Source organism: Penaeus japonicus, unplaced genomic scaffold (assembly GCF_977035675.1).
Source record: "Penaeus japonicus unplaced genomic scaffold, GWHDUDI00000001_assembly GWHDUDI00000013, whole genome shotgun sequence".
NCBI lineage: Eukaryota > Metazoa > Arthropoda > Malacostraca > Decapoda > Penaeidae > Penaeus > Penaeus japonicus.
In genome coordinates this window covers 44,187,364-44,197,363 of record NW_028234415.1, presented here as the reverse complement: position 1 = coordinate 44,197,363, position 10,000 = coordinate 44,187,364, and the positions used below count along the sequence as shown (strand labels likewise).

The window sequence follows — 10,000 nt, the reverse complement described above, 5'->3', positions numbered from 1 at the left end:
ACACAAACAACAATCAAACACAAAAGCACAACACACACAAAAATACAATTGACATTACCTAAGGAGCTCCTCACTCCCTCTCCTAAAATTGCCGCCTCCTCTCTTCCCTACCCTTCATCTCTACCCAAGAAGAAAGGGAAAGTAACGGAAAAGAAAATATCTGTGGAAGATGCAATCCAGTGGAAGAGAGTATAAAGAAGTTGTGGAGCGGGGCGAGAAAGAGGACATATTCTCTTGGTTGTCCCACCCTTTGCCTACTTCACCTCTCCTTCTCCTTTCTCTTTCTCTCCTCTCCCACTCTGTTTTCACTGCTCTCTTTATCTTTTTTTTTTCTTTTACACTCTATCTTCTTTTCTTCTTCCTCTCCTCCTCCACCTTCCCCTCACATCCCCAATCATCTTCCCGTTCCCCTCCCTCTCCTCACCCCATTTTTTTTTTCCCCCTCCCCCCTCCCCCTCCTTAAAACATGATCCCCCTCCCAACCCTTCGCCCTCCCCCCTACCCCTCCCTCCCTCCCTACCCTTCCATTTTTTTTTTTTCAGTTTCCCTTTTGTTGATTCCCAAACGCTCCTTGCCACCACCACCTTAATTAAGACTTCAAAAGGCGTAATCCGAGCGTCGACACTCTGATTTTTCCCTCTTCTTTCCACCCTTCGTCACTCACCCCCAGGGTACTCTCCCTCCCCTCCCCTCCTCCCCTCCTCCCCTCCCCCCCTTACGGACACTCTACACCCTTGACATGTGGCGAAAGGAGAGTGAGTGAGTGAGTGAGTGAGGGACGGGGATATGGTGAGAGGGAAGGAGAGGGAGGGATGGGAGGGAGCTGTGGAGGGAGAGTGAGTGTTAGTGAGGAGGGATTAGGGAGGGAGTGAGAGTGTGAGTGATCGTGAGTGATGTGGTAAGGAAGGGGTCAATAGTGAGTGAGTGAGGGTAAGTGAGTGAGAGGAGGTGGTGATTCTCCTCCAAATTCGTGAGTGACGGTAAGGAAGGAAGGGTTGGGATGGATGTTGTGGGAGGGAGGGAGGGAGGGAGGGAGTGGGTGAGGGAGGGTGTGGGAGGGAGAAGGAGGAGGATAGAGAATGGTGGTGATGGTGATGGTGATGGTGATGGTGATGGTTGTGGTGTGGGGGTAGGGGGGATCGTGGGGGTCGTAGGGGGAGGGGGAGGTAGTGGTGGTGGTGATTTTAAAAACATGATAATAAAGAAAAAATATACATAAATATATATTTATTCTCGGTAGAAAAAGAAACATATTTTCAAGAGATACGATCGAAAAAGAAAAAGAAATGGAAATATGGGAAGATAAATGTGGGGGGTAATGGGGGGATAACTGTCCGCAAATCCCATTCGTTGGGGAGGGCCCCCTCTCTCTCTCTCTCTCGGCTCGTGATTTTTAAAAAATAATAATAAAGAAAAATATATAACATACATATAGCCTTTCGTTCATCTCTCAGTCTTGTCTCGCAGTCGTCTCCCCGTTTCCAAGAATACGATCTCCTCCTCCCCTAACCAGAAAAAAAAAAATCCTCCTTCAACATATGGGAAGAAATTTAAAAGAATAAACCCACATTAAAAAAACTGTCTCGCAAACCCTTTTCCACTCCTTCCCCTCCCTCCCCCCCATCCCCCATCCCTTCCCACCTATCTCTACTCACCTCTCTCTCTCGGCTGCGTACGTCCCAATCCCTCAACCCTTATCGCCTCTTTGTCTCCTTGTCTTGTCTTCTCGATGGATCTTCTAGACGTGTTAAATCACATAACCTCAACCAACCTCCCACTCCCACCATTCCACCTTCCACCCTTCCATCCCATCCACCTTCCACCATCCTCCCTCTTCCCCATACTCAACCTCATCCCGCTCCTCTTACCCTTTCCCATCCTTTCGATATCCCCATCCCATTACCCCATTTTCCCCCTCCCCCACTCACCCATCCCCACACCTTTACCACCCCATTCAATCCTCTCAACCATTTCCCCCATCCCCTACCCCGCCTCCTTCCCCTCTGTAACTACCTTTTCCATCACCTTCTCTTCCCCTCTTTACCATTCCTCCCTTCCATCCCCCTCTACCCCCGCCCCTTTCTTCCCCTCTATAACAACCTCCCTTTCATGCCCCCTGTCCCTCCCATCTCCGCTTCATCGCCCACATCTACGCCAGGATACATATTGGTTTCCCCTCTGGATACACACTAACCCCATGCATGCCCTGGCTAAAAGGGGTTAGAACACTCAGGAGAATCCGGTTTTATTGAGGAGGAAACTATACGGGACGGGGTGATGGGTTGACGATCTGATGATTGACTGGAAAAGGGGTTAGAAATGGGGGAGAATTGGGTGGGGAGAGTGAGTTCTATGGGGGTGGGGTTTGAAGGTGAAGGGGAAAGGGGATGATTGGTTGTCGGGGGGAAGGATGGGTGGGGGAGGATGGGTGGGGGTGGGGGATGGGGGTGGGGGAAGGAAGGAGGGGAGGATGGGTGGGGGAAGGATGGAGGGGAGGATGGGTGGGGGGAGGGGGGATGGAAAGAGGGGAGGAGTGAGTTGGGCTTTAGGGAGGGAGGAGGGTAGATGGGTGAAGAGGGTGAGGGTAAGGGAGAAAGGGGGGAGAGAGGTAAATGGAGGAAGAGAGAGGGAGGGAGAGAGAGAGAACGGTAAATGGAAGGAAGAGTGAGGGAGGGCGATCGCAGAGGTGGGGAGAGGGAGAGAGAGAGAAGAGAGAGAGATAGAGGAGTGGAAGAGGAGAGGATAGAGACAGAGGATAGGAGAGAGGACAGAGGATAGAGAAAGAAAGAAATAGAAAGAGAGAGAGAAGAGAGTCAAGTAGAGAAATAAAAGACAAAGAGAAAGAGAACAGAGAGAAAAAAGACGAGATGAAGAAAGAAAGAACAAAAAGAAAAAAGAGTAGTAACAAAAGCCAACCCTCATAAGCTCCAAGACTCACTTAACGAACCGGAAAAAAGAACCGGGAAAAAAATAATGAATCTGATGGGGGAGACGCAATGATCTAATACGCCGTGATGCTTATCAAATGTAACTTCTTGAATCGGTTGATGGAATGGCGATTCACAGTCTAATCTTATTGGCTACTGCAATAATCAATTAAATGCGCTCACAAGCCAGTAAGATTGTGTTTTTGTTATGCTTTCTGATATTAATATTGAGAGAGAGAGAGAGAGAGAGAGAGAGAGAGAGAGAGAGAGAGAGAGAGAGAGAGAGAAGATGAAGTGAGGTTAAGGAGATGAGAGAGATGGAGGAGATTAGAGAGACGAGATGACTCGGAGAGAGAGAGACGTGGGAGAGGAGGAGAGGAAAGAAAGAGAGAAAAGATGAGAGAGAGAAAGAGAGATATATATATATATAATATATATATATATATATTCATATATAATATATATATATATATAGAGAGAGAGAGAGAGAGAGAGAGAGAGAGAGAGAGAGAGAGAGAGAGAGAGGGAGAGAGAGAAAGAGATGCAGCAGGTGTAAAGTCCCGTTGTTGAATGAGCGGTTTCTCTGTTATGTCATCAGCTCAGTCACAAGGTACAAATTTAACAAAACAAAAAAACAAAAAAAACAATTAAAAAAAACTGTCCTCTAGACGGATGAAGGAATGGAAAGACAAAGAAACTAAGTTAAAAAATAATAATAATAATAATAACAATGGGGGAAAAAATTGTCAAAATAATGCGATGTTATTGTACGCGGTTTCCATCTGTGTGGGTGTTGTGTCGATGTGACGGAGATGGCGTTGTTATTCTCTCTCTTTCTCTTTCTCTTTCTCTTTCTCTTTCTCTCTCTCTCTCTCTCTCTCTCTCTCTCTCTCTCTCTCTCTCTCTCTCTCTCTCTATCTATCTATCTATCCATCTCTTTCTCTCTTTCTTTCTTTCTTTCTTTCTCTTTCTTTCTTTCTTTCTTTCTTTCTTTCTTTCTTTCTTTCTTTCTTTCTTTCTTTCTTTCTTTCTTTCTTTCTTTCTTTCTCTCTCTCCCTCTCACCCCTTCTCCCTCTCCCTCTCTTCTAATCTCTTTCTCTTTTCCCCCTCCCTCTCCCTCTCCCTCCCTCTCCCTCTCACTCCTTCTCTCTCCCTCCCCTTCTTCTCCCTCTCCCTCTCCCTCTATTCTACCCGTGCCCTTCTCCCTCCCTCTCTCTCTCTCACCCCTTCTCTCTCCCTCTCCTTCTCTCTCTCACCCCTTCTCCTTTCCCTCCCTCTCCCTCTATTCTAACCGTGTCCTTCTCCCTCCCTCCATCCTTCCTTCTCTCTTTTTTTTACATGTCGATTTACAGGCCGCAATAAACACCCCCTCCCCTCCCCTCCCCCTACCCACCCTCACACACACTCACCACCTGTTAAATATCAGTTTACGAATTCATAACTATGCTGTAAGTTTAGATTCGATCCCTGTATCTATTTTACGCGCGCTTTCCTCTCCTCTTTTGTTTTTTTTTGTGTGTTTCTTTTTTTAATTATATATATTTTTTTCTTATTCTTAATAAAGCGGAATGTAAACACGGGGAGTCTTGTTGAAGCATATTTGTTTTTTTTTTGTGTTTTTTATTTTCCTTTGAGATTTTCCTCTTTGTTAATTGTTAGAGGAATTTTAAGTCTTGTTGGGATGAAAAAAAATAATGTTTTGAATTCTGGGTTACGGTGACGTCACGCGCCAACGGAAAGTAGTAACGACAACAACAACTAATAACTATAAGGGTAACAATAAATAGAGGAAAAAAGAATGTACCGCAAAACAAACAAACGCGTAGTCATTAAAAAATAATAATAATAAAAAATAAAATAATAATAAAAAAATCTCAATCTGTTCATAGTTTTAATTTAGGATAATGGGAAGGAGGAAGGAAGGAAGAAAAGAGAGAGAGAGAGACGGAGAGAGAGAGAGAGAGAGAGAGAGAGAGAGAGAGAGAGAGACTGTAAATGACATCACCCCAAGACTGATGGAGACAGACTGCAGTGACGAGTGACGAGAAGAGATAATTAAGCGACTCTACCCTCTCTCTCTTTCACCCTCTCCCTCCTCTCCCCCGCTCCCCTCCCTCCCTTCCCTTCTCCCCTCTCCTCTCCCGTCTCCCCCTTCCCTTCCCTCTTCCCTTCTCTTTCCCCTCTCTCTCCCCCTCCCCCTCCTTAGCCCTTCCCTTCTCTCCCCCACTCCCCTCCCTTCCATCGCATCCCTCCCTCCCCTCGCATCCCTCCCTTCTCTTTCCCCTCTCCCTCTCCCTCTCCCCCTCCTTCATCCTTCCCTTCTCTCCCCCATTCCCCTCCCTCCCCTCGCATCCCTCTCTTCTCTTTCCCCTCTCCCCCTCCCCCTCTCCCTCCTTAGCCCTTCCCTTCTCTCTCCCACTCCCTTCCCTCCCCTCGCATCCTTCCCTTCTCTTTACCCTCTCCCCTCTACCCCCTTCCCCTTTCCCCTCCTTAGCCCTTCCCTTCTCTCCCCCAACCCCCTCCCTCCCCTCTCTCTCCCCCTCCCCTCCCTTCTCATTCCCCTCTCCCCCCTCCCCTCCTTAACCCTTCCCTCACGCTACCATGATGGAAGACGAGCAAATTAAACCCTCAACGCTACCAGGCTTAGCCCACTGCCGGTTACCAGTCCGCAACCACTTCCCAAGTTCTTATTAAGTGGTCTTAACACGTTCTCTCTACCAAAGCCTCTTGCAATACGAGTTGACAAGGGGGATTCAACACTGTATTAACAAGCTTACGATCCTGTTATCATGGCTTATCGCTAGTGATACGAGTAGTATTCCGTCTATTAATTCATTCATTTATATAATTTGGGCGATGACTCTCACTGGTTGAGTTTTCTTTTGAGGTCCTTGTAACGAAGTGGGATTTGAATATCGTTATTATCTTATTTCGAAGATTTTCAACATCTTCTAAGCAAAATTACTATTGCAACTTGTTAGTAGATCGTAAAATAATCATTATCTCCACCAGTGAAACAGATAGACATAGAGAATACCTAAAAAACAAAAGCCAGAACATCAACGTATTAAGTCTACAGTTACTAATGAAAATTCCTTTTGCTGTACGTAACCTTCCGAGTTCGGGAGATTGATCACTTTTTGTCGTAGTTAACCCACTTGATTGTTTTAATTCGTTTCGGGTAATTAATACTCTCCTATTCGGTTTTTTTTATTATTCGTTTCGGGTAATTAATATTCTCCTACTGATTTTTTTTTTTATTCGTTTCGGGTAATTGATATTCTCCTATTCGTTTTTTTTCGTTTCGGGTAATTAATACTCTCCTTTTGATTTTTTTTTTAATTCGTTTCGAGTAATTAATACTCTTCTTTTGATTTTTTGTCTTCCTCAAATACTTGTTTTTTATTGTTCATTCGTAAGCAAACGTAATGCTGTGTTATTTCTGATATCATTGGCAGGTAGGCGATAGCGTGGAGGGAAATGTTTAATTGATTTTGTTATGATGGTGGTGATGTGGTGAGGGTGATGATGGTGGTGAGGGTGACGTGGTGAGGGTGGTTGTGGTGGTGATGGTAATGGTTATGGTGATGGTATAATGATGATATGACGATGTTGGTGGTGAAGCTGATGGCGATAGTGAAAAAAGAAGAAAAAAATACAAAGAAGAGAAAAAAAAGAGAAAACCAGATAACACGAAGAACAAAAAAAGTAGGCAAGAACACAAACAAACAAACAAACAAACAAAGACGTGCCTAGCATTCTAGCCCTAATGGAAGGTAGCCCCGAGTATTTTAGCCCGAGATTCACGCCATTCTTGGTCTGTCAGTGAGAAAAGGTGTTTTTTTTCTCTCTCTTTTAAGTTGAATTATAGTTTTTCATTATTGAAGTATTTTGATAGAGATATAGAGTAAGGCTATAATAAATATAACTATGTAAATAAAAAGGGAAATAGTTACAAATCAAATGGAATAACAAGTATGAATATTAAGAAAGCATTTATAAATACTTGGAAATAAGATAAAGGGACAATAAAATATGTGTAAGACTATCTTTCTTTCTCTCTCTTTATCTCTCTCTCTCTCTCCATCTCTCCCTCTTTCTTTACTCTGATTATAAACACACAGAGGGTGGGGGGGGGGGGGGGGGGGGGGGGGGGGGGGGGGCCACAACACACACACACACACTCACACACCACGACACATATTATAGATCGTATATATATATAATATATATTATAAAAATATAATATTCTATATAATATATATATATTATATATAAACATATATATATGTCAATATATATATATATATATAATATATATATATATAGTCATATATAATATATATATATATATATATAATATATATTATTTATTATTAATTATATTTATATATGTTTATATATATGTATTATACATATTATAATTTATAATATTCATATTATATATATATATAAAGTTATATATATACTCATATATATATATAATATATATATATCAATATATATATAGATATATTATTGGCTTGTGTGTGTGTGATAGGGTGTGTTTGTGTGTGTGTGGGTGTTCGTGTGTGTGTGTGTGTGTGGGTGTGTGTGTGTGTGAGTGTGCGTGTGCGTGTGCGTGGTGCTGTGTGTGGGTAATTTGTCGTGATGTACCGTGCACGTGTTAAATATATTACACACAATATAAAAATACACACACACACACACTCACACCCCAAACACCACAATACACACCCGACACACACACACACACACCCACTCACACAACGTCATAATAGTATAAATAATAATGTATATATTAAAAACACATCTCTAGTCTACCCCTATCCACCTCGCCTCCCCCTACAACTCTCTCTCTCTGTCTGTCTCCCTTTTTTCCCGCTCCCAACCGTCGCTTTTTCCCCCGTGGATTTAACCTGATGAATTTCGCAGTGATAGCGTCTTGTTCTTATTTTCTTGAAGGATATTCAAATTTCTCTTCGTCTCCTTCGTGTGATGTGAATTGTTGCTTTTGTTTACAACCTGGTGTAGTTTTTTTTAATTGTTTTGTTTGTTTGTTATTGTTTTGTCCTGGTGTGATTTGAATGCGTTGTGTGTCTGTGTGTTTGTTTACGTTTTGTGCGAGTATTTCTTTGTATGATTGGGGGTTACATTATGATTGTTGTTTCGTGATTGTTATAATAATCATTATATCACTAATTGTTATCATGGTATTATCCCCAATACGAATATCCTTATCATTGTGATAATTAGCATCACCTCCACCTACATATGCATAGATGTGATCTCTCTTCAAGCAACACCGAACCGAAAACCATGTATCATTTTTCGAAAAGAAAAGAAAAGAAGAAAAAAAAAGTTGTAGGACAAGCAAGAAAATGTTGCCAGTATAACTCATGTGCAACACGCTGCAAGTCTTATTTACAACGTTAACTTATCGGCAGTGAGAGGCGCCATGAGAAGCGAAGGGGTTAAAATTTACGATCGCTGAAGAGAGCGCGGGGTTAAACCGAAACTCTTTCGATAGTCTTAGCACTATGTCGGACTTTTTTTTAGCTTTCTTTTTCTTCGTCTACTTCTTTTTCTTCGCCTACTTCTTTTCCTCTTCGTCTTCTTCTTTCCTATTTCTTCTTTTTCCCCTTCCCCTTCCCCTTCTCCTTCTCCTTCCCGTTCCGTTCAAGCTCCCGCTCCCCTTCTTCTCCTTCCCGTTCCCATTCCCCTTCCCCTTCTGCTTCCCGTTCTCGTTCCTCTTCTTCTCCTTCCCATTCCCCTTCCCCCATTCCTTCTCCTTCCCCTTCCCGTTCCCCTTCTTCTCCTTCTTCGCTTAACTTACTGAACTGTTCCGCCACAGAGATTGTTAGTTACGACGCCAACTTATCGTCCGTGAGAGGTGCCAATTCGACAATTTACGACCGTTTGAAAACAACGTTGCGTTGAGCTAAAGTACCTCGACAATATTCCTAACGCGCCAGAACTTCTCTATTTCCTACTGGTAGCTCGCTTTCTCTCTCTCTTTCTCTCTCTTTCTATCGTTCTCGTCCTCGTTCTCGTTCTCGCTCTCGCTCTCTCTTTCTCTCACTCACTCACGTTCACTCTGACTCTCATACATAGCAATAATGTATTCCTGATAAAAAGTGTTTTGAAACGAAAGGAGTCATATCTTAAATAAGGGTGTAAGTGAGGGGAAGGGGAAGGAAGAGAGAGAGAGAGGGAGAGAGAGAGAGAGAGAGAAAGAGGGAGAGAGAGAGAAAGAAAGAAAGAAAGAGAGAGAGAGAAAGGAGAGGAGAGAGGAAGGAAAAGAGAGGAGAGAGAGAGTCGAGAGCGAGAGCGAGAGGAGAGAGAGAGAGAGAGAGGAGCGCTCGAGAGAGTAGACCGCGAGAGAGAGAGAGAGAGAGAGAGAGAAGGGAGAGGAGGAGAAAAGGAATGAAAGAAAAAAGAGGAGAGAGAGAGAGGCGAGGAGAATAGATAGCGAAGAGCGAGAGAGAGAAGAGAGAGAGAGTAGAGCGGTAGAGGTACGAGAGAGAGAGAAGAGAGATGAGGGGGGGTTAGGAGTAGAGAGTAGAGAGAGAAAGATAGAGAGAGAGAGAGTAGAAAGAGGTAGCGAGAGAGAAAGATAGAGAGAGAGAGAGTAGAAAGAGGTAGCGAGTGGAGGAATCTTAAAACACGGAAGGAAAAAAATGACACGAATTTTGAAATTTGATCTGGAAGCCTTACAACCTTAACCTGCGCGCACTCCGTTGTACACGTTGCAATATATAAAAAAAAAGGTATACTGAAGTAAAAAAAAAGCGCGAAGAAAAGGCAACAAAACGAAACGACAACAGCTGGCGAGCGTAACCAGTACCGAGTAAGACTCTCTCCACAGGCCAACAATACCACGCTTACAAGCATACCTAAACCCCCGCCGTCGTCTACCACCTGCCGTGTCTACCCGTCGCTTATTCGATTATCTCAATTATCCGGTCGCGGTTACCAGAAGTTTACGAGCCGTGGCTAGTACTGTACATGGACATAAGACCGGCTGTATGATAAGAAACGAGTCCGCAATAATTTTCGTAAGCTTTCTCTAT

General features: G+C 43.5%; 1 protein-coding gene across 2 annotated transcripts in view; it reads right to left on the bottom strand.

Moving 5' to 3' along the window:
- LOC122252576 (growth arrest-specific protein 1) overlaps nt 1-10,000 on the bottom strand; it is a 79,704-nt gene that overhangs the window by 16,337 nt on the left and 53,367 nt on the right. The window lies entirely within an intron of this gene.